This window comes from Pongo pygmaeus, chromosome 14 (assembly GCF_028885625.2).
Source record: "Pongo pygmaeus isolate AG05252 chromosome 14, NHGRI_mPonPyg2-v2.0_pri, whole genome shotgun sequence".
NCBI classification, from domain to species: Eukaryota; Metazoa; Chordata; class Mammalia; order Primates; family Hominidae; genus Pongo; species Pongo pygmaeus.
In genome coordinates this window covers 41,092,826-41,120,812 of record NC_072387.2, presented here as the reverse complement: position 1 = coordinate 41,120,812, position 27,987 = coordinate 41,092,826, and the positions used below count along the sequence as shown (strand labels likewise).

The 27,987-nt window shown below is 41.4% G+C and overlaps 1 protein-coding gene across 7 annotated transcripts in view; it reads right to left on the bottom strand.

Moving 5' to 3' along the window:
- PDS5B (PDS5 cohesin associated factor B) overlaps nt 1-10,715 on the bottom strand; it is a 186,831-nt gene extending 176,116 nt beyond the window's left edge. For 3 of the 7 annotated variants that reach the window (XM_054446092.2, XM_063650750.1, XM_054446098.2), the window contains exon 1: nt 10,498-10,715. The gene's annotated coding sequence lies outside the window, so the exon portion shown is untranslated. The remainder of the gene's footprint in view (nt 1-10,497) is intronic. The other 4 variants (XM_054446095.2, XM_054446096.2, XM_054446099.2 and 1 more) reach the window with 3 other exon arrangements.
- Between the last annotated feature and the right edge of the window lie 17,272 nt (nt 10,716-27,987).

Here is a 27,987-nt window from a genome sequence, read left to right as displayed (position 1 = left end):
TCTAGCCTGGGAGAGTGAGACGCTGTCTCAAAAAAATAAAAAATAAAAAGAACTCAAAGCACAATCCATAAAACAAAAAGTTGACTGACTGGACTTCATCAAAATTTAAAATTTCCACTCATCAAAATACACTGTTAAAGAAAAGGTAAGGCAAGCTACAAAACAGGAGAAAATACTCTTAATACTCTCATCTGACACAGAATTTGTATCATGAGTACATTAAGAATTCCTGCATATCAACAGTAAAAAGATAATCCATTTTTTAACGGGCAGAAAGCTTGAAGAGGCATCCTACGAAAAAAAATATACTGTTAATAACCATGCAAAAAGGTGCTCAACATCACTAGATATCAAGGAAATCCAAAATAAAACCACAATGAGATACCCTTCCACACCCACTAGAATAGCTAAAATTAAAAAGATTGACTAACCAAGTGTTGGTGAGGATGTAAAACAACTAGAACATTCATATATTCAGGTGAGAATATAAAAAGGAAAACCACTTTGAAAAACTAGTTTCCTGTAGTTAAACATACACATGCCTATGAACCAGCAATTCCATTCCTAGGTATTTACTCAAGAGAAATGAAAACACACACTTGCAAAAAGACCTGTATAGGCCTTATTCATAATAGTCAAAAACTGGATTCTACCCAAATGTCCATCAACAGAAGATAAACTGTGAAATATTCCCCCAATGAAATATTACTCAGCAATAAAAACTGATACATTCAACCCCATGGATGAATCTCAAAATATGTTAAGCAAAAGAAGCCAGATACACAAGAGCACACACTGTATGAAGACAGAACAAAACTCATCTACATTTAGAAATCAAAGAGTGTTTGGAGGCAAAAGACATTGAATGGAGAGAGCAACAAGGGAACATTGTGGGGTAATAAAAATGCTCTACATCTTGTGGTTATTGGTTACATGTGTATAATCGTCACACCTCACCAAAGTGAACAGCTAAGATCTGCACATTTTACTGTATTTTAATTACACCTCAATAAAAATAAAATTTTAAATTTCTAAATAAATCTGAGCTTAATATTGTATTAATTTTCCTTTTCTTCAGTTGTCACATATATGTTTAGTATATATACATTCTTACACATATTCAATAAATATTCATCATCTACAATGTGCTGAAATCTTTGCTAGATCCCAAAGTAACTGCAAGTCTATGGCCTCAAGAAGCTCTCCTCGGCCTCCTAAAGTGTTGGAATTACAGATGTAAGCCACTGTGTGTGGCTGCCAGCATTTTCTTTTATTTCCTTATAGGTCCTTTGAACCCCCCAAACAGTGAAATGTTCTAGCATCCTATTGTTAGACCCTTTGTCTCTGTGTCTAATTGATATTTCTCTGCTTATTAACAGCTCAGTTTGGTTTATTCACGTGTCCAAAGTTCTCCTTTTCATCTTCTATTCAGGACCTAATAGGAAGGTTTTTCCAATACCTAACTCTTCTTTTAGGGAATGCATGGTGGTTCTTTCTCCTTCTCACAGACTCTGTGTATACCTCTATTGTGGAAATTCCATGCTGTGTGTTATTATTTGTTTAAGTATGTGGTTCCTTCTATATGGTTGTGTTTTTAAACACCCAGAAGGATATAACATTAACATATAGAAACTTTTGTAGGAGTCTAGGAATGAGGCAAATGGGGAAGGAATGAGAGTTTTTTTATTGTATATCTTTTTTCTTTTTGCCGTCTTACTTTTGGAGTATATATGTGCATATAATTTAAAATAATAATAACCTTTAAAAATACTACATCAGAATCAACAGGATTTGGTAACTTATTTAATGTGAAAGGTAGGGGAGATGGAGAAGTCGAGATGACTCCCAGGTTTCTAACATGATGATAAACCTAGTCATGTCATCCCCTACAACTTTTTTTTTTTTTAAAGAAAGAAATCTGTTATTAATCAAGGTACAAGTTAGAAAGATGTTAAAGAGTAAGAGAAGGTAGATCAGTTTGAGATATATTGTACTGGAGGTGTTGTGTCCAACAGTGCACTAGAAAAAGAAGATGGGAAATTCAGGAGAACGGTCAGGGGACATAGTTGTTACTAGAAGCCTTGGAGAAGAAGACATGTATATGAGGCTAATTTATCTAGGAATTACTTATTTTGTAAGACCAACTAACAGGGATGAAACCAAGACCCACAGAATAAACTAAAAAAGCAACTATATCAAAACGACAGCGTAAGACCATATACTGGTATCCTTTTCATACAGACATCACGCTCTCACTAAAAGATTATTTACTAATTTAGTCCCCCAGGTTCACAACAAATTAGAAACATCAAAAAATGGTGTAGGAATAGCTTCCAGAGGCAATCATCTGGCAGCAGCATGAGGGTACAAAAACAAAAACAAATAATTTAAGACTTCAAAAAGCATTGCATTCTTTACTCTTCATTAAAGCCAGAAATCCCATCTTTCCATCATCTAAGACTTGGTCAAAATGGTCGCTCCTTCAAGAATTTTTTCGTAGTTCCTATACTCTCAAGAGTAACATGACTAATCTCCATTTGTCAAGTTTCCAATTCCAAATATTGTATTGAGACCTTCCTGAAGGCACTAACTATACTCTGGCTTGTTTTATAAGTATTTTTATACCAGCCTCTTTCCTCCCACTTGAATATACATCTCTTGATTGAATATCTTTCATCTTTGTATCTCTAGCCAGCACTGTGAACCACATCCTTGCACAGTATGCAAGTATGCAAACATCCATTCAGTAATTATCCCATTTTTGCATTCTCTAAAACTATGTAAATGGACTTTGCCACACAGTCTCCCTGCAAAAAGTTATAACTGCTTTTTTACTGTGTACTTACATTTTGGCACCAACCTAAGCATTTGACCTGGCTTATCCCAAACACTAAAGAAATAAGGGGTGATGGGAAGTGACAGCTAGTAGGTTCAGGGGTTTTATTTTTATGCTTTTTAACCAGCATATAATTGTACATGTTTGTAGGTTACGTGGTGATACTTCAACACATACAATGTGTAATGATCAAATCGGGGTAATTAACATATCCATCACTTCAAACATTTATCATTTATTTGTGTTGGGAACATTCAAAAGCCTCTCTTCTAGCTAGTTGAAAATATGTAACAACAACACAGGTTTGAACTGTGCAGGTTCACTTATACATGGATTTTTTTCAGTAAAAGTTACAGTGTGCCTCCCTCTCCTGCCTCCTCTTCCACCTCCTCTATCTCTTCCACCTTGCCACCTTTGAGACAACAAGACTAATCCTTCCTTTTCCTCCTTCTCCTCAACCTACTCAACAGGAAGACAAGAAGGCTGAAGACCTTTACGATGATCCACTTCCACTTAGTGAATAGCAAATATATTTTCCTTCCTTATAATTTTCTTAATAACATTGTCTTCTCTCTAGCTTGCTTTAAGAATACAGTATGGAGGCCAGGCATAGTGGCTCACACCTGTAATCCCAGCATTTTGGGAGGCCAAGGCGGGCGGATCACCTGAGATCAGTAGTTCAAGACCAGTCTGGCCAACATGGCGAAACCCCGTCTCCACCAAAAATACAAAAATTAGCGGGTGCCTGTAATCCCAGCTACTCCGGAGGCTGAGGCATGAGAGTCGCTTGAACCCACGAGGCGGAGGTTGCAGTGAGCCGAGATCACACCACTGCACTCCCTGTGTTAACTGACTGTTTATCAGTAAGGCTTTCAATCAACAGTAGGCTATTACTAGAAAAATTTAGAGAAATAAAAGTTATATGTGGAGTTTCAACTGCACAGGGGTTGGTGCCCCTAACCCCTTTGCTGTTCAAGGGTCAGCTGTAGTCACCCAGTACAACACTAGAACTTATTCCTCCTATCTAGCTAAATTTTGTAGCCTTTAGCCAACCTCTCTCTATCCTTTCTCACCTCTTGAGGAGCCCCCGTAATATTCTCCGTAATGGCTCTACTATTTTACATTTGGTTTGGCGTTTTTCACAGGAAACAAAAATGTTCCAAAATCAGACTGTGATGATGGTTGCACAAACCTATGAGTATCCTAAAAAACAATGAATTGTGTATTTTCAATGGATTATGGTATGTGAGTTATATCTCAATAAAGCTGCTTTTAAAAATGAGGTTTCTGCTATTAGTCCCACTGTTCAGATTAAGAAGTTGAGATTTAGTAACATTAGGTAATTGCTCATTTAGCTAGAGGAGATAAAAACCCAAGCTGTCTTGACTCTTAAGTCTACATGCTTAAATTAACCACCATGCTCTTCTGCATTCCTTAGAAAGGGATCCCACTTATCAAGCATCACATCCTGATATATCATAGGAGCATGTATCACAATATATGCTCCTAGGGACGTTCAAGTCTTAAATGCCAGTGACCTTCCAAATTCCAACTACAGCTATAAAGACTTGACCTATTTATGTTACCCCAGAAGGCTAGGAGAGTCGAAAGCTGAAAGCAATAGTACCAAAGAGACAGAGGGGGAAAAAGTGCTCAAGAGTTTCTACTTAGGCCAGGCGCAGTGGCTCACGCCTGTAATTCCAGCACTTTGAGAGGCCAAGGTGGGCAGATCACCTGAGGCCAGAAGTTCGAGACCAGCCTGGCCAACATGGTGAAACCCTGTCTCTACTAAAAATGCAAAAAATTAGCCGGACGTGGTGGCGTGCACCTGTAGTCCCAGCTACTAAGGAGGCTGAGGCAGGAGAATCGCTTGAACCCGCCAAGGCCGAGGCTGCAGTGAGCCGAGCTCGCACCACTGCACTCTAGCCTGTGCAACAAGTGCGAAACTCCGTCTCAAAAAAAAGAAAACCAAAAACTAAGCACCCCTCATCTCTGGGGCAATTGAAATACCCAGGTCCAGGCTGCCATGCCTGACAGGAAAAGAGGAGAAAACCAAATGACAGTATGAATAAAAATGAAATGATAGTTGAAGGTGGGAGGGAGAAATGATGAGACAGGATAAGCAGATGGTACAAGGTGGGGCTGACTCTATACAAAATTTATTTGCCCTGACTCTCCAATCTCCCTTCCTGTGTGTCGCTTCAGCTTCTCTTCTACCTTATGTTTACACCAAGTCAAGGGCTTTCAATACTCTCATACTGACCCAGAGTTGTTCAAAGCTGGGTGCTGTAGCCTCTCCATTCAGAGCATTGCTCCCTATCAAGGTGCCATGAGCCCCAAAATATTTTTTCCTCTTCTAAAAGTCCCACTTCTCTCAGACCATCTTAGCTCTTAGGTAAGGGTGAAGGTAGGTGGTGGGGGCAGCAAGTAAATTAAACTAGCATTAAACCACCTGATTAAAGAATATGTTGCAAATGACCTCCCCCTAATAAGCATACAAACAAATGTTTACCTTCACTCACAAAGAAATACAAACCCAAAACAAGACAAATTTCATATATCAAATTGGCAATATAGTTTTTCACTGTTGGCAAATACATGTCACAGGAGTTCTCATACACTGCTGGTTAATGTAAACTATTACAACATAGTAGTACTCAACAGGAGTCAGAAAAAATAAATTATGTTATAATAAAATATTCTAATCATTTCTTAATTATGTTGATCTGTATGTGCCACTATGAAAAGAGCTTGTGACTTAACTAAGGAAAAAAGTAAATCACAGTTAAAAAATAAAATAGTAGGCCGGACATGGTGGCTCATGCCCGTAATCCCAGCACTTTGGGAGGCCAAAGCGGGCGGATCACGAGGTCAAGAGTTTGAGACCAGCCTGGCCAACAGAGTCTCTACTAAAAATACAAAAATTATCTAGGCATGGTGGCACACGCCTGTAGTCCCAGTTCTGAGGAGGCTGAGGCAGGAGAATCACTTGAACCCAGGAGGTGGAGGTTGTGGTGAGCCAAGATCGCCCCACTGCACTCCAGTCTGGGCAACAGAGCAAGACTCCATCTCAAAAAATAATAATAATAATAAAATAAATAAATAAAATAGTAAATTACAGTACAACAGTATAACAATACTCTTGGTACAATTTTTTTCAAAGTAAACTTTTAAGAAACTGTTAACCGTGGGTTACCTGTGGGGGGAGGAGAAAAGTAACATTTTTGACTCTCTGTACCATTAAATTTTTTTTTTTTTTTTTACCATATACCTGTATAACTTTTAACTTAAAATACACAATTCTTTAGGTACTCTATTCCCCTAATAGAGTACTTAAGGCCTGCAACTCTCACCCCTGCAATTTGCCCTGCATCTTGCCCCTGCAACTTACCCCTGCAACTCTCACCCCCACACCCAACCCAAAGCATCCCATATCTGAAAGCTAACTGAAATTACCTGGTAGAACTTCAGCTACTAAATAATATTTTGGAGATATGGAGCTTTCCTTTAAAATCTCTTCAATTACTTCCCTAAAATCACCTCTGAGGAGAAAGAATCCTATCCTACCTAAGGAAACACAAAATCCCATTTCTTTTCAGGTCCCTAACCATCCTCTTCTAGAGAAAGACAATGGTCTTGGTTATAAGAGCCCCTCCTTCTCCTTATGGGATCTAATCTTGGCTAACTTCACTCTCCCACATAAAAAAAGCAACCTCAACTGTCACTGAAAAGGAAGGAGGGCCTGCTCCTTCAGAACTAAGTAACAGCAAAGATCCTACTCTCTGGTCTGTCTCAGCTCTCATCACCTTGCTGTGGATGGCCAACCACTACTCTACACTTCTATAGGACAGGGTGTCTTCAGTCCTGTTTAGTGCATCATCCCTGGTATGTATGTATATGGAAGTTTTGTACCTGTTCATTTTAATTGAATCAGGTAGTTATCTGTCAAAAAAGAGAGTGGCAGGCTAGTGGAATACCTTTAGTCCTTAAGAAGATGCCTCAAAATAGTTTCTTACTTTAATCAGTCTTTCCCCCAAACCTGTTAGCTTTTAAGTTTTACATAGCTAAACCAAGTATTTTTAATTACTACTTTTTAATGTCTAATTATTAGAACACAATGATTATAGATACTTTTTAAACCTCAAAGGCTTTAGGATTTAACAACTAAATTTTATTCATCTAAGTTTTATTATCATGATTTTTTCACTGTGCATGATCACTCATGCCAGCTAAAACAATTACAGTCTCAACACAGCAGATTTATTCTTAATTCTGAACTAATTAATGAGAAAGGATTCTAAAACCTTTTTCAAGTAATGGGGGGAAATGGTTAGAATCAGGTGGTTTTAATAGAACAGTGTGAGGAAAGGGCTTACCTCTACTCTCCAAGGAGTCAGAATTGCGAACCATTTGGCAGCTTCTTAACTAAGCTTAAAAAGTAAATACACTCTCAGAGAAATTACTGGGCTTGTTTTTAAACTAAGTATTTTTGGAATCTTTAACATTCCCGAACAGGAATACGAAAACCAAATAAAACGCCTATTGTAACTAGAAGTGACAGATGACTTGTGTAGCAAACTGAGCTTAAAAATGAAAAAATACACGCACACTCATGCATGCACTATATCTTGTAACAAAACAAAGGTCAATACTAACTTTCCCAAATTACTCTCAGAAGTTTCACAAAGAATAAATAAATGTCATGTCAAGTAATGCTACATAATGAAAGACGGCTCCCGGAGACAGAGACCTACAAGAGGTTATCTTCTGAGACAACCTAAATGGACTGAACCCTAAACAGAAATTATTAAAAACCAGACGCTGAAACAGATGGCTAACCACAAAACTTTATTCTTGGTTAAATGAATAAAAAGGTGAGAAGGGGATGGAGGGTAATGTGCTACCCTGAATTTTTATTAATAAATATTGCTAAATCCTGAATAGAACAAAAAAAGACAATGGGGAAACTTCTAAGCTTCCAGGATATCTAAGGGCTGCCCCAATTCCACCACATGAATATTACTGTGACCTCAGATAAATCAATGAAATTAAAGTCTGAACCTAATTTCTCATGTATAAGTGAGTTGGAGATCATCCTTAAGTTTTTCTTGTTGCTCTCTAACAGAGGAAACACAAATGTATTCTTTTCCAATATACGTTATATACAGTCCATGTCATTCAAGAGTCCATATGCCAAATCATACTGAGCACTCCTGTTAGTTCTAAGGCAGTCTCTAAATTTCCCAAGAGGAATAAGCAGAAAGAATACAACCTCCCGAAATATTCCTTCCCCACAAAGTTTTGGGTATTTTCTACCATTGCACTCCTCTCCAGGGCAAGCCCTGCCTAATACAGAGCACCACTTTATCTTAGGCCTAACAAATTATTGATAAAGCCTACTGCTTAAAATGTTACTTTGTTAAACAAAGCTGCAGAACAATTTAAACAACTTTCATCCAACAGCCAACTCGGTAGAATCTTATTACAAATAAGCTTAATACAAACATCTCATGACAAGAATCACTATCATCACCACATCTCTCTCTAATATGGGGGTAAAAATGAGAGGGGAGAGACATAACACGAGAGAACAAAGGTGACAAGAGTAACAGAAGCTGCTGTAAAAGAAAAGTTAATATAGGGAAAATCAGCCTTAACCAAAACAAGGAGAAAAGAAAAAAAGAAAAAAGGCCAAGACAAACACTACCTTCCCATTTAAAATATACCTTTAAGTAAACGCCAGCTGAGAAGAGAACAATTTTTAAAACCATAGAAAAAGGAGGAAAAAGTCACTATTTTGGTGATTTTTATAAAGTCTGAAGTGCATCTTGTTATACATATTTGTAAACGTATATTAAGTACACATTTTATTTCTAAGGAATAATGTTCTTAAGATGTGTTTTTACAGTTAAGTTTCTGAGACTAAATCTATCTTCACATAAAAGATCCCATGTAACTTTCACCTACATATTCAGCACTACAAATTTTAATTAGGTTTTCTGCTATCACCATGATACAAGATTAATTGTTCCACGAACTGACCTGCATACACCATTGAATACTCATTTTATTGTCCCTAAAGATGCGAACATCTCAGACATGTGTACTGCATAAAGAGCTGTCTTTCAAGTCCATATTTGTGGCTTTTAACTGCTTTACCTGACCACTACATGAGTTAATATAAAAAACGTTCTGTCTGGGAACTCGGGATGTGTTAACTGAGAACAATGACTATACTGCCGTTCAAGCATTGGGTAATTACGATTTATTTACAGCTCGCCTCCTGCATGTAAACACAACTTGAGTTTTTGAAGTTTATTAGGAAGACAGTATAGGATTACCCAACTCTCTCCACACCGCAGACCAACCCTCTAAATTAAGGCTATACCCAAAGTTTTCGAAACTATTTCATCAACAGGGTAGGATCAGTCGGGGCACCACTGCCCATCCATCACCTCTTATTAAAAGTACGAGAAGCACTTTCTTCGACATAAAAAAGGGTTAACCCTCACTGGGGGAGAGTGGCTGTTGAAGACGCGCGTGGAGTGGGTGGGTAGCTGCTCTATCAACCCTTCCCGGAGCTCGCCCCGTCCGCGGCAAGGAACGCAGCAGCTTGCAGTTCCGAAGGCGAGGGGCGGCGTTTCTGGTTTCAGTCATTCGTCCAAAATAACTGTCGAGCTACTTAAGAGTTAGCTTTCACGTCTCTACCAAAAACCAACAGCAGTAGCAGCAACAACAACAAACAAGGTTTTTCTCTGGACCGAAAACTTTTAAAGTAACATTAAAATAACAGTGCAAAAACAATAACGAGTCACAATTGCACACCATTTTCCCCGCCGTTCCTTCTGAAAGGAAAGCTAGAACCCAGTTGTCGCCTGGGAGGAGTCCCTCCACGCCAGCGCTGGGCTCTTCCTCAACTGGGTCCTCAGGTTCCCCGAGCACCCACTCGGGGTGGAGCGGTGAACGCGATTTCCCTCCGGCGAGCGGCGAGGGACAGTGCAAAAATGTCACGCTCAGCCCGTCCCCCGGCCCGAAGCGGAGGCCAGGCGGCGCGCGGGGACCGGGCGGCGGGGGCGAGAGCGCCCGCGGCCCCGACCCGCGGTCCCCGCCCGCCCCTCGCCCGGAAGGGGGAGAAGCCCGCCCGCGGGAGGATTCAACAGGAGCACCGCGCCGCCCGCCTGCCGCCCGGGAAACAGCCGCCGGCCGGCCGGGGCGCGGGGGGAGGGGCGCGGCGGCGGCGACGGCGGCGGCGGGAGGGCGCGGGCGGCCGGGCGGCCCCGGGACCCCGGCCCGCGCGCAAGGTCACCGCCCGCCGCCGCCACCGCCCCGGCCGGGATCAGAGCGGCAAGTTTAATTTCCAGAGGCTGCGGCAGAGCCCGCGGCGTGGAGGCGCGCGCCGGCCGCGGGGCCCTCCCCACCCCCACCGCGCAGCCGGCCCGCGCCCCGCGACCCCCGCCCCGGGCCACCGCCAGGCAGCCACCCGCTGCAGCCCCCGATGCCGGGAGGCGAGTCGCGCCTGGCACCCAGGCGGGCGGCGCTTCAGCCCTGCCACACACACAGACACACACACGCACACAGCGGCAGTGGCGGCCGCTGAGAAATGGAGCGCCGCAGCCAGAGAAGAGAGACATTTTCTTTCCGTTAACTGAATTGTTTCCTACCTCCGGGTTGCCGACTCGCTACTCCTCTCACTCCGGGGCTCTCCGGGATCCGCCGCCGCCGCCGCATCCAATCGCCTTCTCCCCCCCCTCCCCTTCCGCAGCCAGCCCGGCCGTTCCTCCTCCTCTCCGCTTCAAAATGGCGCCAAGCGCTCTTCGGCGGCTGCTCCAATCGAACCGCCGCGGACAGCACCCGGGGGCAGGCAGAGCGCGGCATGGGTGCGCAGCGCCCCCTGCCGACCAGACGGCCCTGCGCGCGCCCGCCCTCCGAGCTCCGCCCCGCCCCGTCCGCGCGCGCGCACGTCCCCCTCAGCCCCGCCCCGTCCGCGCGCACGCAGCCACACGGGCACGCCGCCGCGGGGGCCGCGAGACGGGCAGCTGTCAAGGCGTCCACTGCCCTTGCGGCTTCCTAGACCTCTGCCGACAAAAACCACACCGATTGTTACGTAGCCCTATCTTTTTAGATAAAGATTGGGAGATTTTTTTAAACACTGACATTCAGCACAGGTGTTGTGATGGGTAAACAGAATTGGTATTATTAACTACTTTGCTCCTTGTTAACTCTGACCTAGTCGTCTCGGAATGCCATACAAATAGTTTTCCTACACTTTACGTGTTATGTCTTTATTAAATCTCCCCGCTTTCCTAATTTGAGGAATTGTTTATAGGTGGTAGGCTGGCGGAGACACAGAGTAATTGAGCCTGTGACGAAGCATTCCATTCCTTTGGCAGAATTGTCCTTATTAGAGGAAGAAATCATCTGGAGACCACAGGGACACATTCCAGGAGGTGGGTCTCCTCCCCTCTTCACCTCTAAGGGATGCCAGTCCCTCCTGCAGCTGTAGAGTGGGTTCAGCCTGGTCACCACAGCAGATCACCTCCCTTGCGGGAAGGTTTCCTCCCCAGCCAGGTCCCTGCCAGAGCTGAAGAAGGGACTTCCTCCTCTTTTTACTTTAATACCATCCCTGCTGTAAGGAAGTTTCCCCGATATGATGTATTTGGTTACTAGAATTTTGTTCCAGGGAGAATTTGTTTCAACAATGAACAAGCAAAGGGTGAATGAATGGATTACAGTAGGATACTTATTAACTGAAACAAAAGAGAGGTAATGCTGATATATAAACTAATGTTATTGTGTTAGAAAAGGTATGTACATCGGTATTCCATCAGACCAGGGCACCTAGAGATACTGAGACGTCTTCATTTCCATTTTTGTGGGATTCCCTGGACAATTCTGCCTCAGTCTCCTCCAGTGCTTGCTAGACCAATATGTTGTGTTACTGTATTCCTATGTCCAAGATTTTGCCACTGCATACTCCAGGTTCTACCCATTTTATACATTGCTTGATGAAGTCTACTATGAGTTTTTTCTGCCCTCTTTTTAAAATTATCTCAGGAATTTTCTTATTTTACATTGTTTTTCCATCAACATAAATCTTGTATGGGAGAGTAGGATGTGTAGATCTAGAAAAACCTTTCCTCTTTGGTTGTTTTTATTATCTTTTTTACTTTATTTTCTTCAATTCCCAAACCTCCAAAGTCAGGAAGCCAGAAAGTTTCAGAAGAAAGCCAGGATGAAAGCAAGAATTTTTATTTTTCTTTTTTCTTTTTTTTTTTTTTTTTTTTTTTTTTTTGAGATAGAGTCTTGATCTGTCACCAAGCTGGAGTGCAGTGGCGTGATCTTGGCTCACTGCAACCTCCCCCTCTCGGGTTCACGCAATTCCCCTGCCTCAGCCTCCCAAGCAGCTGGGACTACAGGCACGCACCAACACTCTCAGCTAATTTTTTGTAATTTTTAGTAGAGACGGGGTTTCACCATGTTGGCCAGGATGGTCTCGATCTCCTGACCTCGTGATCCGCCTGCCTCAGCCTCCCAAAGTGCTGGGATTACAAGCGTGAGCCACCACGTCTGGCCAAGAGTTTTTGTATAAATTATTCAGTGCTCTTATTCCCATCATTTGACACCTAGAAGCCTCAGTAAATATTTTGTTGTATGTATGAATTGTTTGAGAATGTCACTCTACATCTTGTATATGGCAGTGAGTCCTGAAAAGCCTGAAGGTGTCACGTCAAGTTTGTGAGCAGTTTTGCCAGTTTCACCATTAACCCTCTCTCTTATAAAATGATGCCTTGAATTTCAATGAGGCCCAGAATACATATTGCCCACGTTAGGCTGCTAACACCACAGAATTAAGCCCAAGAAAAGAGTGGGCAGAAAGGAGATAGCCTTCAAAATAGCTACATGGTAAGGGTCAATGGGGCAATTACTATTAGGACAGACAGAGGAAAAACTCTAAAGCTTTAATGAGGCATAGTTTCTAACGAAAGGGCATACTTTTATATGACTGCAGGTGGCTTTACAGAAATTAGTAATATAAACCTTCATTTAAAACAATACTGTTTGGGAAAACTAAAATCTAAAATTTATATTTGAACAAAAATAATCTTCTGTGTTTGGGATTTTTAAAAATAGCCAAGTTGCAATTCAATAGGAGCAACATAACACAACATTATTTAACACAGTTAAGAGTGTGAACCATTCAAAACTCAGTTGTGAATGCTTTCTACTCCAAGAAAGAGAAATTATGTGGGAATTATGTCCAAATGCTGGTTTTATACAGAAATGGTTAGGAGAATTGTCTTTGATTATGAATAACCACAAATGTAGTTCCCACCTCTACTAATTTTACATTGCCACTATAACAAATTATCAGAAAGTTGGTGGCTTAAAAGAGCACAAACTTATTGTCTTACTGGAGTGCAGAAGTTTGACAGGTATCTCGCTGGGCTAAAATCAAGGTGTTGTCAGGGCTGTGTGTCTTTCTGGAGGCTCCAAAAGAGAATCCATTTTCTTACTATTTCCTTCTTCTAGAGGCTGCCCAGATCCCTTGGCTCACGTCCCCCTTCCTCCATCCGCAAAGCCAGCTCCATGGCGTCTCTCTGACCTGCTTTTGTCACCACAGCTCTTCCTCTGACTCCCTCATCCACTTTTAATACCCTTGTGATTATATTGGGCCCATTTGGATAATCTCTAATTTAAGGTCCATTGATTAGTGACCTTTATTCCCCTTTGCCATGTAACATAACATATTCAAAGGTTTGGGGATTATGACATGGATATTGTAGGGGGACCATTATTCAGCCTGCCACGTCACTCATATTTGGGTTACCTGGGCTTTTTTTAATAGAGTCCAAATCTGAGGTTAAAGAGGTTAGGAAGTTGAAAGACATCAGGAATGCACACAATTAACCTGGACAGTCCTAAATATACCCCCATGGCCCCTACTGCATTTTGAGTACAGCCTTGCTACACTACAGCATGGTTTCCAAAATGTGGTGAAATGTTTATCATATTATACATAGTAGAGCACACTGGGCAGCTAATTAGTAAATGATGAGACTAGGCCCTACCTAGACAAACATCACCTGTTCAGCATAATTCAAGGTATGTCCCAAAGGCTAGTCAAGACAAAAATATGATCCCTATTAGCCTGCAACAGTGCTGAAATTCCCACTAGTCTAATTTATTGGGTTAAGGCATTGGATTCTCAGAAAACATGTTGGAATGTGGTTGTGTTACTTGAAAAAGCTAGGCAGGGCTCGGTGGCTTACGCCTATAATCCAGCACTTTGGGAGGCCGAGGCAGGTGGATCACAAGGTCAGGAGTTCAGGACCAGCCTGGCCAAGATGGTGAAACCCCATCTCTACTAAAAATACAAAAATTAGCCAGGTGTGGTGGCAAGTGCCTGTAATCCCAGTTACTTGGGAGCCTGAGGCAGAGAATTGCTTGAACCCGGTAGGGGGAGGTTGCAGTGAGCGGAGATCGCACCACTGCACTCCAGCCTGGACAACCGAGCAAGACTCCATCTCAAAAAAAGAAAAAAGAAAAAGATAACACACTAACCCATTCGTATCCATTAGGAGAAACTAAGCCCAACAGAAATTAGCTTTGTGATATTTTAGGCATTAGGCAAACAGGTGAGGCATTATGATAAACTCCAAGCCCCTGAAGTTGATCCTTCATTCATGACATCGCTACTGCTGAAAGATGGCATATGGGCTCTTTTCCTTCACCCTCATCCAAGACTCAGCCCCTGGTGCCTCAGATTCTCCCTCCACAATTAATCCCCTGCGTAAGGCACTGTGCCCCTCTTGTGATCCTCTTTACAAAGCAAATATTCCTGAAAGGATGCCACATTTATCTACAGTCCCAGGGCAGTGGTTCTTAACTGGAGTGGAGTGGAAGAATACCAAAATCATCTGGGACATTTCTGTAAACTAGATCTTCAGAAACTATATTGGAATATGTTTGATACATCTAACTTTTTTAAAGAGTTCCAAAGATAGATGTCAGAAATTTTTACACAAAATATCGTAGCTTGCATTATCATCCAAAGAGAGATTTGGGTTTAAGAAAGCATTTATCATCAGTTCAACTTCTGGAAATAATAAAGAGATATGGAACCAAGAGCAATTTCACTTGAAAAGTAAGGAGAATGACAAAGGAGAATCTAGACTGCTGCTTTGAATATTTGTGCAAAGGCATATACATTCCTTCAATATAATATGTTTCACATATATTCACATGCAATCACTAATCAATGTTATTTAGTTTTGCACTATTTGAAAAATCTGCAGGCCGGGCATGGTGACTCATTCCTGCAATCCCAGCACTTTGGGAGGCTGAGGTGGACAGATAGCTTGAGCCCAGGAGTTTGAGACCAGCCTGGGCAACATAGCAAGACCTCCCTCTATAAAAAATAAATAGTTAGCTGGGCATGGTGGCACGCACCTCTAGTCCCAGCTACTCGGGAGGCTGAGGAGAGAGGATCACTTGAGCCCCATGAGGAGAGGTTCCAGTGAGCAGTGATTGCACCACGGCACTCCAGCCTGGGCAACAGAACAAGATTCTGTCTCCAGAAAAATTTTTTTTTTAATTTAAAAATCAGCATTCCAGTGTAAGACGGCCAAAAACTCCAAAACAATTTTTCAGTTTCACATTTCTGTTCTAGGCAAGCAGCCTGTTTTTGAGCATAGGGTAGTAGCTCACTCTATATGGAACCAAGTTTGTGTCACTTCTTATTCCAAGTAAATAGACTCCTAATGCTTACTCTTCATGGATATGTAGGAAGCATACTTTGTTCTAACACAGGAATTATATTTCTTCTCCTGGCTGTCTCATTTAGTTAAAACTTGATATTTAAAATTAGCTTTATTCAGCGGCCAGCAGATGGAGCTATTGAAAAATGTTGACATCTCCATTCTTTTTTATGAAATAAAACCGGTTTAGAGATACACTTTAATTTTTGGCTGTGTAAATAATCTGCCCATTATAGAGAAATCTGGAACTGCAGTTAAGATTAAAAAGAATAAAAGATCATTCATAACTATGCCACCAGAAAAAAAATTACTTATAATGCTTTGTTATATATCAGTCCAGAACATATTATATTCATATATTTAGATTTAGATTTGTTTTACAAAGCATAATGTTTTATAATATAAAGTTTGCTCCTAAAGGCATAGAAATCTCCAAGGATAATATTAAAATACTTGCAACTGTACAGGACAGGCAAGGACCAATGAGAACAGACACTGGCTGTAGCTTGAATAGGACCGCATATGCTGCCTGCTGTGTGAAACATTAACTCTTCAATTGATGGATGATGGGCAAGGTCTTGGGGGCAGCAGGGAAGGGTTTGGGTGCCCAAGGAGGAAGGGGTAGGTTCAGGGAACCGACTGTATAACAACCTTATAGAAGTGTTTCATTATTTTTAACAACCAATACAGCCACAATAATAAATACCAGGTGAACTATCAGCTCTAGAAATCTCTGGAAGAATATACAAGGTTACACAAAAGTAGAGGACTTCTAGATGGGAATCTAGGTGACTTGGGAACAAAGGTGAGAGAGAAATCTGTCACTGTAATACCTTTGGTACTATGAGCATGCATTTAATATTTTAAAAATAAGTTTTAAATAAAATATCATAAATAACTTTCTGGTAAATAAATACACATTGATATTATTATTTTAGTGGCTATGTAATACTATTTTATTGTGTAGTTATGCTATGACTTATTTAATGAACCCCTATTGTTGAGTAGTTCAATAATGAATTATAACACACCAAATATATTTAAATCCATGACTCATAATATAGCTTAAAAATGAAAACATTCGGCCAGGCACGGTAGCTCATGCCTGTAATCCCAGCACTTTGGGAGGCCAAGGCGGGCGGATCATGAGGTCAGGAGATCCAGACCATCCTGGCCAACATGGTGAAACCTGGTCTCTACTAAAAAAATACAAAAATTAGCTGGGCATGGTGGCACATGCCTGTAGTCCCAGCTACTCGGGAAGCTGAGGTAGGAGAATCGCTTGAACCTGGGAGGTGGAGGATGCAGTGAACCAAGATCACGCCACTGCACTCCAGCCTGGAGACAGAGCGAGACTTCATCTCAATAAATAAATAAATAAATAAAATAAAAAGAAAAACAATCACTGTCGGAGGTTGCTAATGAACCATTTCATTATTTTTAAAACTGACAAATAAGGGAAAGAATCAATTATTTATCCTGCTCTGTACAGACTGTACCAGTGGAAAATCAAATAGTAATCTGTGAACAGAAGTAGTCCAGCTAACAAATGAAGAAGGAATGTAAAAAGTAGAATATTATTATTTTTAAAACCCTAATGAAAATAACTGATCCAGACATTGAACGTAAGTACCTGCTGGCATCACAAAGAGAGAGAATAAAGCATTAGATATTCACTGACAAAGGAATACACCAGCACCTATATAGTCATCTTGCCATAAAAATCTAACCTGAATACGAAAGAGCCTCTAGATACAAGTATCAATTTACAAGAAATACATAGGAACATGTTTTGGTTTTTCACACAAATAAATTCCAAGGAAGAAATGAATGAGGGATGGAGGAGAAACCTAAATATTAAAAGAGATTAACCAATCAGTCATTTGCAATATGTGTACCTATTTGGACCCTGAGTCAAAAAAATAAACTGTAAAAAAATAAATTGTGACATTTATAAGACATTTGGAAATTTGAACACTGGATATTTAATGATATTAAAGAATTATTGTTTGTTTTTTGCAATAGTAGTACAATAGCTATGTTGAAAAATTTACTGAATACAAAGTCTTTTGTTTCTTGATCTAGCTATTAGTTACCCAGTGTGTTCAGTTTGTGAAAGTTTAGGGAGCACCACATTTTCTGTATGAACATTATAGTTCAGTATAAATTTGAAAATATAAATGCAAATGATAAACATGGCATATATAATTTTTTTAGAAAAAAAGGAATGATGTGATATAGTATCTAGGATTTACTTCAACATAATACAGAAAGGGAAAAAAAGGTATATATGAAAGAGTATATATAAAAAAAGGGTATATATGAAACAAGATTTACCATCAGTTGATAATTGTTGAAGCTGGGTGATTGTAGTAGTTCATTCTCATGCTGCTAATAAAGACATACCTGAGACTGGTTAACTTAAAAAGGAAAGAGTTTTAATTGACTAACAGTTCGGTATGGCTGGGGAGGCCTCAGGAAACTTACAATCATTATGGAAGGGGAAATAAACACATCCTTCTTCACATGGCGGCAGCAAGGAGAAGTGCCAGACAAAAGGGGGAAAAGCCCCTTATAAAAACATCAAATCTCATGAGAACTCACTCACCATCAAAAGAACAGCAGCAAAGGGGTAACTGCCCCCATGATTGAATTATCACTCACCAGTTGCCTCCCACAACACATGGGGATTATGGGAACTACAATTCAAGATGAGATTTGGGTGGGGACATAGCCAAACCATATCATTCCATCCCTGGCCCTTCCTAAATCTCGTCCTCACATTTCAAAACACAATCATGCCTTCCCAACAGTCCACCAAAGTCTTAACTCATTCTGGCATTAACCCAAAAGTCCAAGTCCAAAGACTCATCTGAGACAAGGGAAGTCCCTTCTGCCTATGAGCCTGTAAAATCAAAAACAAGTTAGTTACTTTCTAGATACAATGGGGGTACAGGCACTGGGTAAATATGCCTGCTCCAAATGGAAGAAACTGGCCAAAACAAAGAGGCTACAGGCCCGATGCAAGTCCAAAATTCAATAGGGAGTCATTAAATTTTAAAGTTTTAAAATGATCACCTTTGACTCCATGTCTCACATCAAGGTCACAGTGATGGAAGAAGTGGGCTCCCACGGCCTTGGGCAGCTCTGCCCCTGTGGATTTTCAGGGTACTGCCCCCCTCCAGGCTGCTTTCACAGGCTGGTGGTGAGTGTCTGTGGCTTTTCCAGGCACAAGGTGCAAGCTGTCAGTGGATCTACCATTCTGGGGTCTGGAGGATGGTAGCCCTCTTCTCACAGCTCTACTAGGCAGTTCTCCAGTGGGGACTCTGTGTGGGGGCTCCAACCCCACATTTCCCTTCCACACTACCCTAGCAGAGGTTTTCCACGAGGGCCCCACCCCTGCAGCAGATTTCTGCCGGGACACCCACGTGCTTCCATGCATCCTCTGAAATCTAGGCAGAGGTTCCCAAACCTCAATTCTGGTCTTCTGCATACCTGCAGGCCCAACACCATGTGGAAGCTGACAAGGCTCGGGGCTTGCACCTCCTGAAGCAATGGCCTAAGCTGTACCTGGGCCTCTTTTAGCCATGGCTCGAGCTGCAGCAACTGGGACACAGGCTGCACAGAGCAGTGGGGCCCTGGACCCAGCCCAGGAAACCATTTTTCCCTCATTGGCCTCCCGGCCTGTGATGGGAGGGGCTGCTATGAAGTTCTCTGACATGCCCTGGAGACATTTTCCCCAATATCTTAGTGATTAACATTTGGCTCCTTATTACTTATGCAAATTTCTGCAACAGACTTCAATTTCTCCCCAGAAAATGGGTTTTTCTTTTCTATTGCATTGTCAGACTGCAAATTTTCCAAACTTTTGTGCTCTGCTTCCTTTTGAATGCTTTGCCACTTAGAAATTCCTTCCACCAGATACCCTAAATCATCTCTCTCAAGTTCAAAGTTCCACAGATCTCTAGGGCAGGGGCAAAATGCCAACAGTCTCTTTGCTAAAGCATAACAAGAGTCACCTTTGTTCCAGGTCCCAACAAATTCGTCACCTCCATCTGAGACCACCTCAACCTGGACTTTATTCTCTATATCACTATCAGCATTTTGGTCAAAGCCCTTTAACAAGTCTCTAGGAAGTTCCAAAGTTTCCCACATCTTCCCTGTCTTCCAAGCCCTCCAAATCTCTAGGAAGTTCCAAGCTTTCCCACATTTTCCTGGCTTCTTCTGAGCCCTCTAAACTGTTCCAACCTCTGCCTGTTATCCGGTTCCAAAGTCACTTCCACATTTTTGGGTACCTTTACAGCAGTGCCCCACTCCTGGTACAAATTTACTGTATTAGTCCATTCTCACACTGCTAATAAAGGCATACCTAAGACTGGGTAATTTGTAAAGGAAAGAGGTTTAATTGACTCACTGCTCAGCATAGCTGTGGCGGTCTCAGGAAACTTACAATCACGGTAGAAAGAGAAGCAAACACGTCTTTCTTCACGTGGTGGCAGCAAGGAGAAGTCCCGAGCAAAAGTAGGGAAAGCCCCTTATAAAACCATCAGGTCTCATGAGAACTCACTCACTAGCATGAGAACAGCAACACAGTGGTAACTACCCCTGTGATTCAATGACCTCCCTCCGGGTCCCTCCAATGACACGTGGGGATTACAAGAACTACAATTCAGGATGAGATTTGGGTGGGAACACAGCCAAAACATATCAGTGATAGACACAGGAGGGTTTATTATAGTATTCTGTCTACTTTTATATATGTTTGAAATAGTCTGGAGTAACTAGGTTTTTTTTACAAGTATACAGATTTTAGTTTTGGCACATCTTCCCAAACTGTTCTCCAGAAAATTTATCCCAAGTTTTACCATACGGGCAGTGTAAATCAACAACCACACACAACCAGTACTTTTTTTTTTTTTTTTGCTTTTTTTTATTATTATTATTATACTTTAAGTTCTAGGGTACATGTGCACAGCGTGCAGGTTTGTTACATATGTATACATATGCCATGTTGGTGTGCTGCACCCGTTAACTCATCATTTACATTAAGTATATCTCCTAATGCTTTCCCTCCCCCCTCCCCCCACTCCACAACAGGCCCCGGTGTGTGATGTTCCCCTTCCTGTGTCCATGTGTTCTCATTGTTCAATTCCCACCTATGAGTGAGAACATGCAGTGTTTGGTTTTCTGGCCTTGCGATAGTTTGCTCAGAATGATGGTTTCCAGCTTCATCTATGTCCCTACAAAGGACATGAACTCATCATTTTTTATGGCTGCATAGTATTCCATGGTGTATATGTGCCACATTTTCTTAATCCAGTCTATCTTTGATGGACATTTGGGTTGGTTCCAAGTCTTTGCTATTGTGAATAGTGCCGCAAGAAACATACGTGTGCATGTGTCTTTATAGCAGCATGATTTATAATCCTTTGGGTATATACCCAGTAATGGGATGACTGGGTCAAATGGTATTTCTAGTTCTAGATCCTTGAGGAATCGCCACACTGACTTCCACAATGGTTTAACTAGTTTACAGTCCCACCAACAGTGTAAAAGTGTTCCTATTTCTCCACATCCTCTCTAGCACCTGTTGTTTCCTGACTTTTTAAAGATCGCCATTCTAACTGGTGTGACATGGTATCTCATTGTGGTTTTGATTTGCATTTCTCTGATGACCAGTGATGATGAGCATTTTTTCCTGTGTCTATTGGCTGCATAAATGTCTTCTTCTGAGAAGCGTCTGTTCATATCCTTTGCCCACTTGTTGATGGGGTTGTTTGATTTTTTCTTGTAAATTTGTTTAAGTTCTTTGTAGATTCTGGATATTAGCCCTTTGCCAGAAGGGTAGATTGTAAAAGCTTTCTCCCATTCTGTAGGTTGCCTGTTCACTCTGATGGTAGTTTCTTTTGCTGTGCAGAAGCTCTTTAGTTTAATTAGATCCCATTTGTTAATTTTGGCTTTTGTTGCCATTGCTTTTGGTGTTTTAGTCATGAAGTCCTTGCCCATGCCTATGTCCTGAATGGTATTACCTAGGTTTTCTTCTAGAGTTTTTATGGTTTTAGGTCTAACATTTAAGTCTTTAATCCATCTGGAATTAATTTTTGTATAAGGTGTAAGGAAGGGATCCAGTTTCAGCTTTCTACATATGACTAGTCAGTTTTCCCAATACCATTTATTAAATAGGGAATCCTTTCCCCATTTCTTCTTTTTGTCAGGTTCACACACAACCAGTATTAATGCAATTTTATAGAAACATAATTTGAGATAATGTCATCACCAAGAATTTTAATTTAAAAACCAATTAGTTTGAGCTTTTGCATAGTACAATATTATAAAGCAAAATGTAAAGATTAAAAATTATCATATGATGCCTTCATTAAAGAATACTGAGTGAGACTGGATGCGGGAGTGCAAGCCTGTAATCCCAGCACTTTGGGAGGCCGAGGTAGGCAGATCACAAGGTCAAGAGATCGAGACCATCCTGGCCAATATGGCGAAACCCCATCTCTACTAAAAATACAAAAATGAGTTGGGCATGGTGGTGCACACCTGTAATCCCAGCTACTCGGGAGGCTGAGGCAGGAGAATAGCTTGAACCTGGGTGGCGGAGGTTGCGGTGAGCTGAAATTGCACCACTGCACTCCAGCCTGATGACAGAGTGAAACTCCATCTCAAAAAAAAAAAAAAATCATGCTTAGTGAAATAAATCTAATTCTAATGTCTAGGGACAACCAGAAATAAATTAGAAAGAAGTATAATTACAAATATGAGTCAGCACCTCAAAGAGAACAGACCTGCCCAACATATGAGAATACAAACAGCATATCTACACACAAAGACACTGTAGGGTTGTGTAAAGAGAGTGGATTTTGATATAATACGAACTTATTGCAAATGCTACTCTATGAAACTTTCAACTACTCAGTTTAATCATCTGTACATTCTAAATGATAATATTAACCACTTTTCAAAGATGTTGTGATAATTGAAATATTATATGTAAAGTTCCACATACAATTCTTGACACATTATAGTCACTTAATAAATGGAAATTAATATGAAGTTTTATAAGTGAGTAATTGTATCTTCTATAAGAAACCTCTTAAAAATAAATCAAAGGCCAGACGCAGTGGCCCATGCCTGTAATCCCAGCACTTTGGGAGGCCGAGGCAGGAGGATCTCTTAAGGTCAGGATTTCAGAACCAGCCTGGGCATAATAGCAAGACCCCATTTCTACAAAAAATTTTTTTAATTAGTCAGACATAGTGGCATGCACCTGTAGTCTCAGCTACTCAGGAGGCAGAGGCAGGAGGATCCCTTGAGCCCAGGAGTTTCAGGCTGCAGTGAATTATGATTGCAAGACTCTGTCTCTAAGGAAAATAAAAATAACAATAAACTAAGACTGGCCAGGTGCGGCAGCTAATACATTGCAGGAATGAATGAACGTGAATGACTATGGCATATTAAGGACAACTGTGATGGCATTTGTGTACTAGAAGATGATAGGAAGAACAACCATAGGCTGGACAGAGCTAGGTTAGAAATGGGACTCCAGACTTAGTAGGGATATAATCTTAGAAGATTTACTTAACCCTTTTAACCTCACATTCCTCATTTATAAAATATTTTTAACATTCTACTACAGAACTCTCTCATTTCTCTACATTGAGTAAATTCCTAAATGAAAACCTGACCAAGTGATTTCCTGGCTTTAATGGCATCCAACTTCCCTGGGGATAAAGTAGTCTCACTTAGAAACATTACAAGACCTGCTAATGATCAGGCCCTTGCTAACCAGCACAGCCTCAAATTTAATTTTCCTTCTTTTCACATGACATTCTTTCCCCCAATCCCTGATGTGGCTTCAAGTCCTTTGAAAGACCAGAGCACTAGACAGCCACTACTGAGTAATTCCAGTGGTACATGAGATGAAATGTATTCATGAACATGGTTTGAGGTGTTGCCTTCTCTGACCCCACAAGTCTGGGTCATGTGCCGTTGGTACATACTCTGATGACACCCTGTACTTCCTCCATCATAGGGCATTTGTATTAGTCAGGTTTTTCCAGAGAGACAGAATCAATAGGACGTATATACAGTCACCCCTCCACCAAATGCATATCAAAAATATTCGGAAAAAGAAAAAATACAATAACAATAATACAAATTTTTAAAATACAGTAGAACTATTTACACAACACTTACGTTGTATTAGGTATTATAAGTAATCTAGATATGATTTAAAGTATATGAATTATGTGTGTAGGTTATATGCAAATACCATATGATTTTATGTAAGCGACTGAGCACCCTTGGATTTTGATATCCGCAGGGGTCCTGAAACCAATTCCCCATGGACATCAAGGGATGAAAGAAATTTATTTTAAGGAATTGGCTTACCTGATAATAAAGGAGGGCAAGTCCAAAATCTGCAAGGTAGGTGAACAGGAGGGACATCCAGGGAAGGGCTTGTGTTGTTGCAGCCCTTTGGAGGCCACCCACTGGCAGAATTTTTCTTGCTGGGAGTGAGGCGTGGGATTTGGGAGCGGTCTATCTTTTGTTCTATTCAGGTCTTGATTTCACGAGGCTCACTTACATTATGGTGGGCAATCTGCTTTACTCAAAATCCACAGATTTGAATGTTAATCTCATCCAAAAACACTCTCATAGCAACATCCAGAATAATGTTTGACCAAATATCTGGGTACTGTGGCCCAGCAAAGTTGACACCTAAAAGTAACCATCATAGCATATCACACTCCATTTTTATTGCCTATGTATTTTCCTAAGCCACTCTCTAGATTGCAGTTCTCTGAGAGCAGACTCTGTGTCTATTTTACAACATTATATATACTATAGTTTTTGCAGTGCCAGGAACATAGTAAGCACTAGATAAATATATATTAAATACATTTATGGTCAGATTTTAAGAAAATAACTTAAGTCACCTTGTGAAGAATGGGCTACAAAATAAAAGAATGGCAGCAGATCACCGATTTAGGAAGCTATTCTAATAATCCAGAACAGAAATGATGAGGGCCTGTGTCCATGTTTCATCCTGACTGAACACATAGCTGGAGTCACCCCAAAAACCACAGCAGGGGAGTACCCACAGGTGAGTGCCCAAAACCATCCTGAGATGGGTCTGGTTGGAATTCTAAAGCAAGGAGCAGCTGGGTGAAGTGGCTCACGCCTGTAATCCCAGCACTTTGGGAGGCCCAGGCAGGTGAATCACCTGAAGTCGGGAGTTCGAGACCGGCCTGACCAACGTGGAGAAACCCGCGTCTCTACTAAAATTACAAAATTAGCCAGGCATGGTGGGGCATACCTGTAATCCCAGCTGCTCAGGAGGCTGAGGCAGGAGAATCTCTTGTACCCAGGAGGTGGAGGTTGCAGTGAGCCGAGATCACGCCATTACACTCCAGCCTGAGCAACAAGAGCGAAACTCTGTCTCAAAAAAAAAAAAGCAAAAAGCACTAGATGCCAAGGTGATCGATCCAAAGCATTTATTAGGGGAACTTAGAAACAGAAGGAGTTGCAAGCTGTCCTCGTTGGGACAGGGAGATAACGGATGTTCTCCCGAGATATGTCTGCAACTAGGGCGTTGGGCTATGGAGTTTATGTGAGAGTTTAAGGAATGTAGCTCAGGGCTAGAGCTAGTTTCTTTCAGTGTTTTGGGCAAGAACTTAGATACCTTTCTCAGTGCCTGCAAATGTTCAAGGCCCCAGCTCGGGTTCAAGCCTACAGGGGAAAACATGCAGCTGTCCAGGTCACTTTATATTTCTCAGTCAGCACAGAAAAAGAAGTGAGGGAAACTGGGGGACCATGCACCATAATAGCAGAGAAGAAAGAACAGAATTAGAAGTGATAGATTAGATGTAAGGAGTGAGCAAAAGTCTAGATGTTAAGTTTGGGGGTTGGGGAATTAGAGAGATGGTGATTGCTATGGTTTGGATATGGTTTGTTTATCCCCCACCAAATCTCATGTTGAAATTTGATCCCCAGTGTGACAGAGATAGGCAATGAGGCCTAGTGGGAGGTATTTGGATTATGGGGTGGATCCTTTACGAAGCGCTTGGTGCCTTTCTAGTGGTAGTGAGTGAGTTCTAGCTCTCACAAGACTAGATTGGTTCTCTGGGGAATGGATTAATTCCCAGAAAGTAGGTGATTATAAAGCCAATACGGGCTGGGCACGTTGTTTCATGTCTATAATCCCAACATGTTGGGAGGCCAAGGCAGGAGAATTGCTTGAACCTGGGAGGTGGAGGTTGCAGTGAGCCAAGATCACACCATTGCGCTCTAGCCTAAGCAACAAGGGCAAAACTCTGTCTCAAAAAAAAAAAAAAAAAAAAGTTAGCCATATGTGGTGGCATGCTCTTGTAGTCCCAGCTACTTGAAAGGCTGAGGTGGGAGAATGGCTTGAGTCCAGGAGGTGAAGGTTGCAATGAGCCGACATCATGTCACTGCACTCCAGCCTGGCTGACAGAACCAGACCCTGTCTCAAATAAATAAATAAAACAAAATTAGTTGGGTGTGGTGGTGTGTGCCTATAGTCCCAGCTACTTGGGGGGCTGAGGTGGGAGGATGGCTTCAGCCCAGGAGGTTGGAAGCTGCAGTGAGCTGAGATTGCAACACTGCACTCCAGCCTGATGACAGTGAGACCTGTCTCAATCAATCAGTCAATCAATCAATTAATCAATGGTGTTGGGAAAACTGGATATCTATATACAGGATGAAATTAGACCTTCATCTCACACGATATTAAAAAATCAACTCAAAATGGATTAAGAACTTAAACATAAGACCTTAAATGGTAAAACTACTAGAAGAAAACATACGCTTAGCCAGACATGGTAGTGCACACCTGTAATCCCAGCTAATCAGGAAGCTGAGGCAGGAGGTTAACGTGAACCTGGGAGGTGGAGGTGGCAGTGAGTTGAGACTGGCCACTGCACTCCAGTCTGGGCAACAGAGCAAGATAAAAAAAGAAGAAAGAAAGAAAAGAAAGAAGGAAGGAAGGAAGGAAGGAAGGAAGGAAGGAAAGAAGGAAGGAAGGAAGGAAATGCAGGCAGCCAAGCAAAACATAAGACAAGCTCTTTGACATTCGATATAGTTTGGATGTTTGTCCCCTCCAAATCTCATATGAAATGTAATCCCCAATGCTGCAGTGGGGCCTGGAATATGGGGGTGGATCCCTCATGAATGGCTTAGCACCATACCCTTGCTGATGTGTGAGTTATTGCTCTGAGTTCATGGGAGAACCGGTTGTTTAGAAGAGCGTGGCACCACCCCCTCTCTCTCCTGCTCCATTTTTCACCATGTGATATGTTTCTCCCCTTCACCTTCACCATGATTGTAAGCTCCCTGAGGCCTTCACCAGAAGCAGATGCTAGCACCATGCTTCCGGTAGAGCCTGCAGAACCATGAGCCAAAATAAGCATCTTTTCTTTATAAATTACCCAGCCTCAGGTATTTCTTTATAACAACACAAGAACAGGCTAACACAAAATTGGTCTGTGCAATTATTTTCCTGGATATGACTCGAAAACAGACAACAAGAGCAAAAATAAACAAATGAGATTACATCAAACTAAAAAGCTTTTGCACATAAATGGAAATAACTGGGTGAAGAAACAGCCTACAGAATGAGAGAAAATATTTGCAAACCATATATCTGATAAGGGGTTATTTCTGAAATATATAAATAACTCAAACAACACCATTATGAGAAAACAATCTAACTAAAAAATGGGCAAAGATATTTCATATAAATAGACTTTCTTAGAGGATGACATACAAATGGCCAACAGGTGTATGAAACAATGCTCAGCATCACTAATGATCAGGAAAATGCAAATCAAAACAGCGATGAGATATCACCTAACACCTGTTGTAATGGCTATCATCAAAAAGACAAAAGATACAAGCAGCAAGGATGTGGAGTAAACAAAACCCTTGTACGCTGTTGGTAGGAATATAAATTAGTACAGCCATTATGGAAAACAGTATGGAGTTTTCTCAAAAAGTTAAAAATAAAGCTAACATATAAACCAGCAATTCCACTTCTGAGTATACACCCGAAGGATGTGAAATCAGTATGTCGAAGAGATATCTGCACTCTCATGTTCATTGCAGCATCATTCACAATAGCCAAGACATGAAGCCAACTTAAGTGTCCATTAGCAGATAAATGACTAAAGAAAACATGGTATATGTACATAGTGTAATAGTATTCAGCCTTTCCAAAGAAGGAAATCCAGGCTGGGCACGGTAGCTCACGCCTGCAATCCCAGAACTTTGGGAGGCCAATGCGGGTGGATCACCTGAGGTCAGGAGTTTGAGAGCAGCCTGACCAACATGGTGAAACTCCATCTCTAATAAAAATACAAAAAT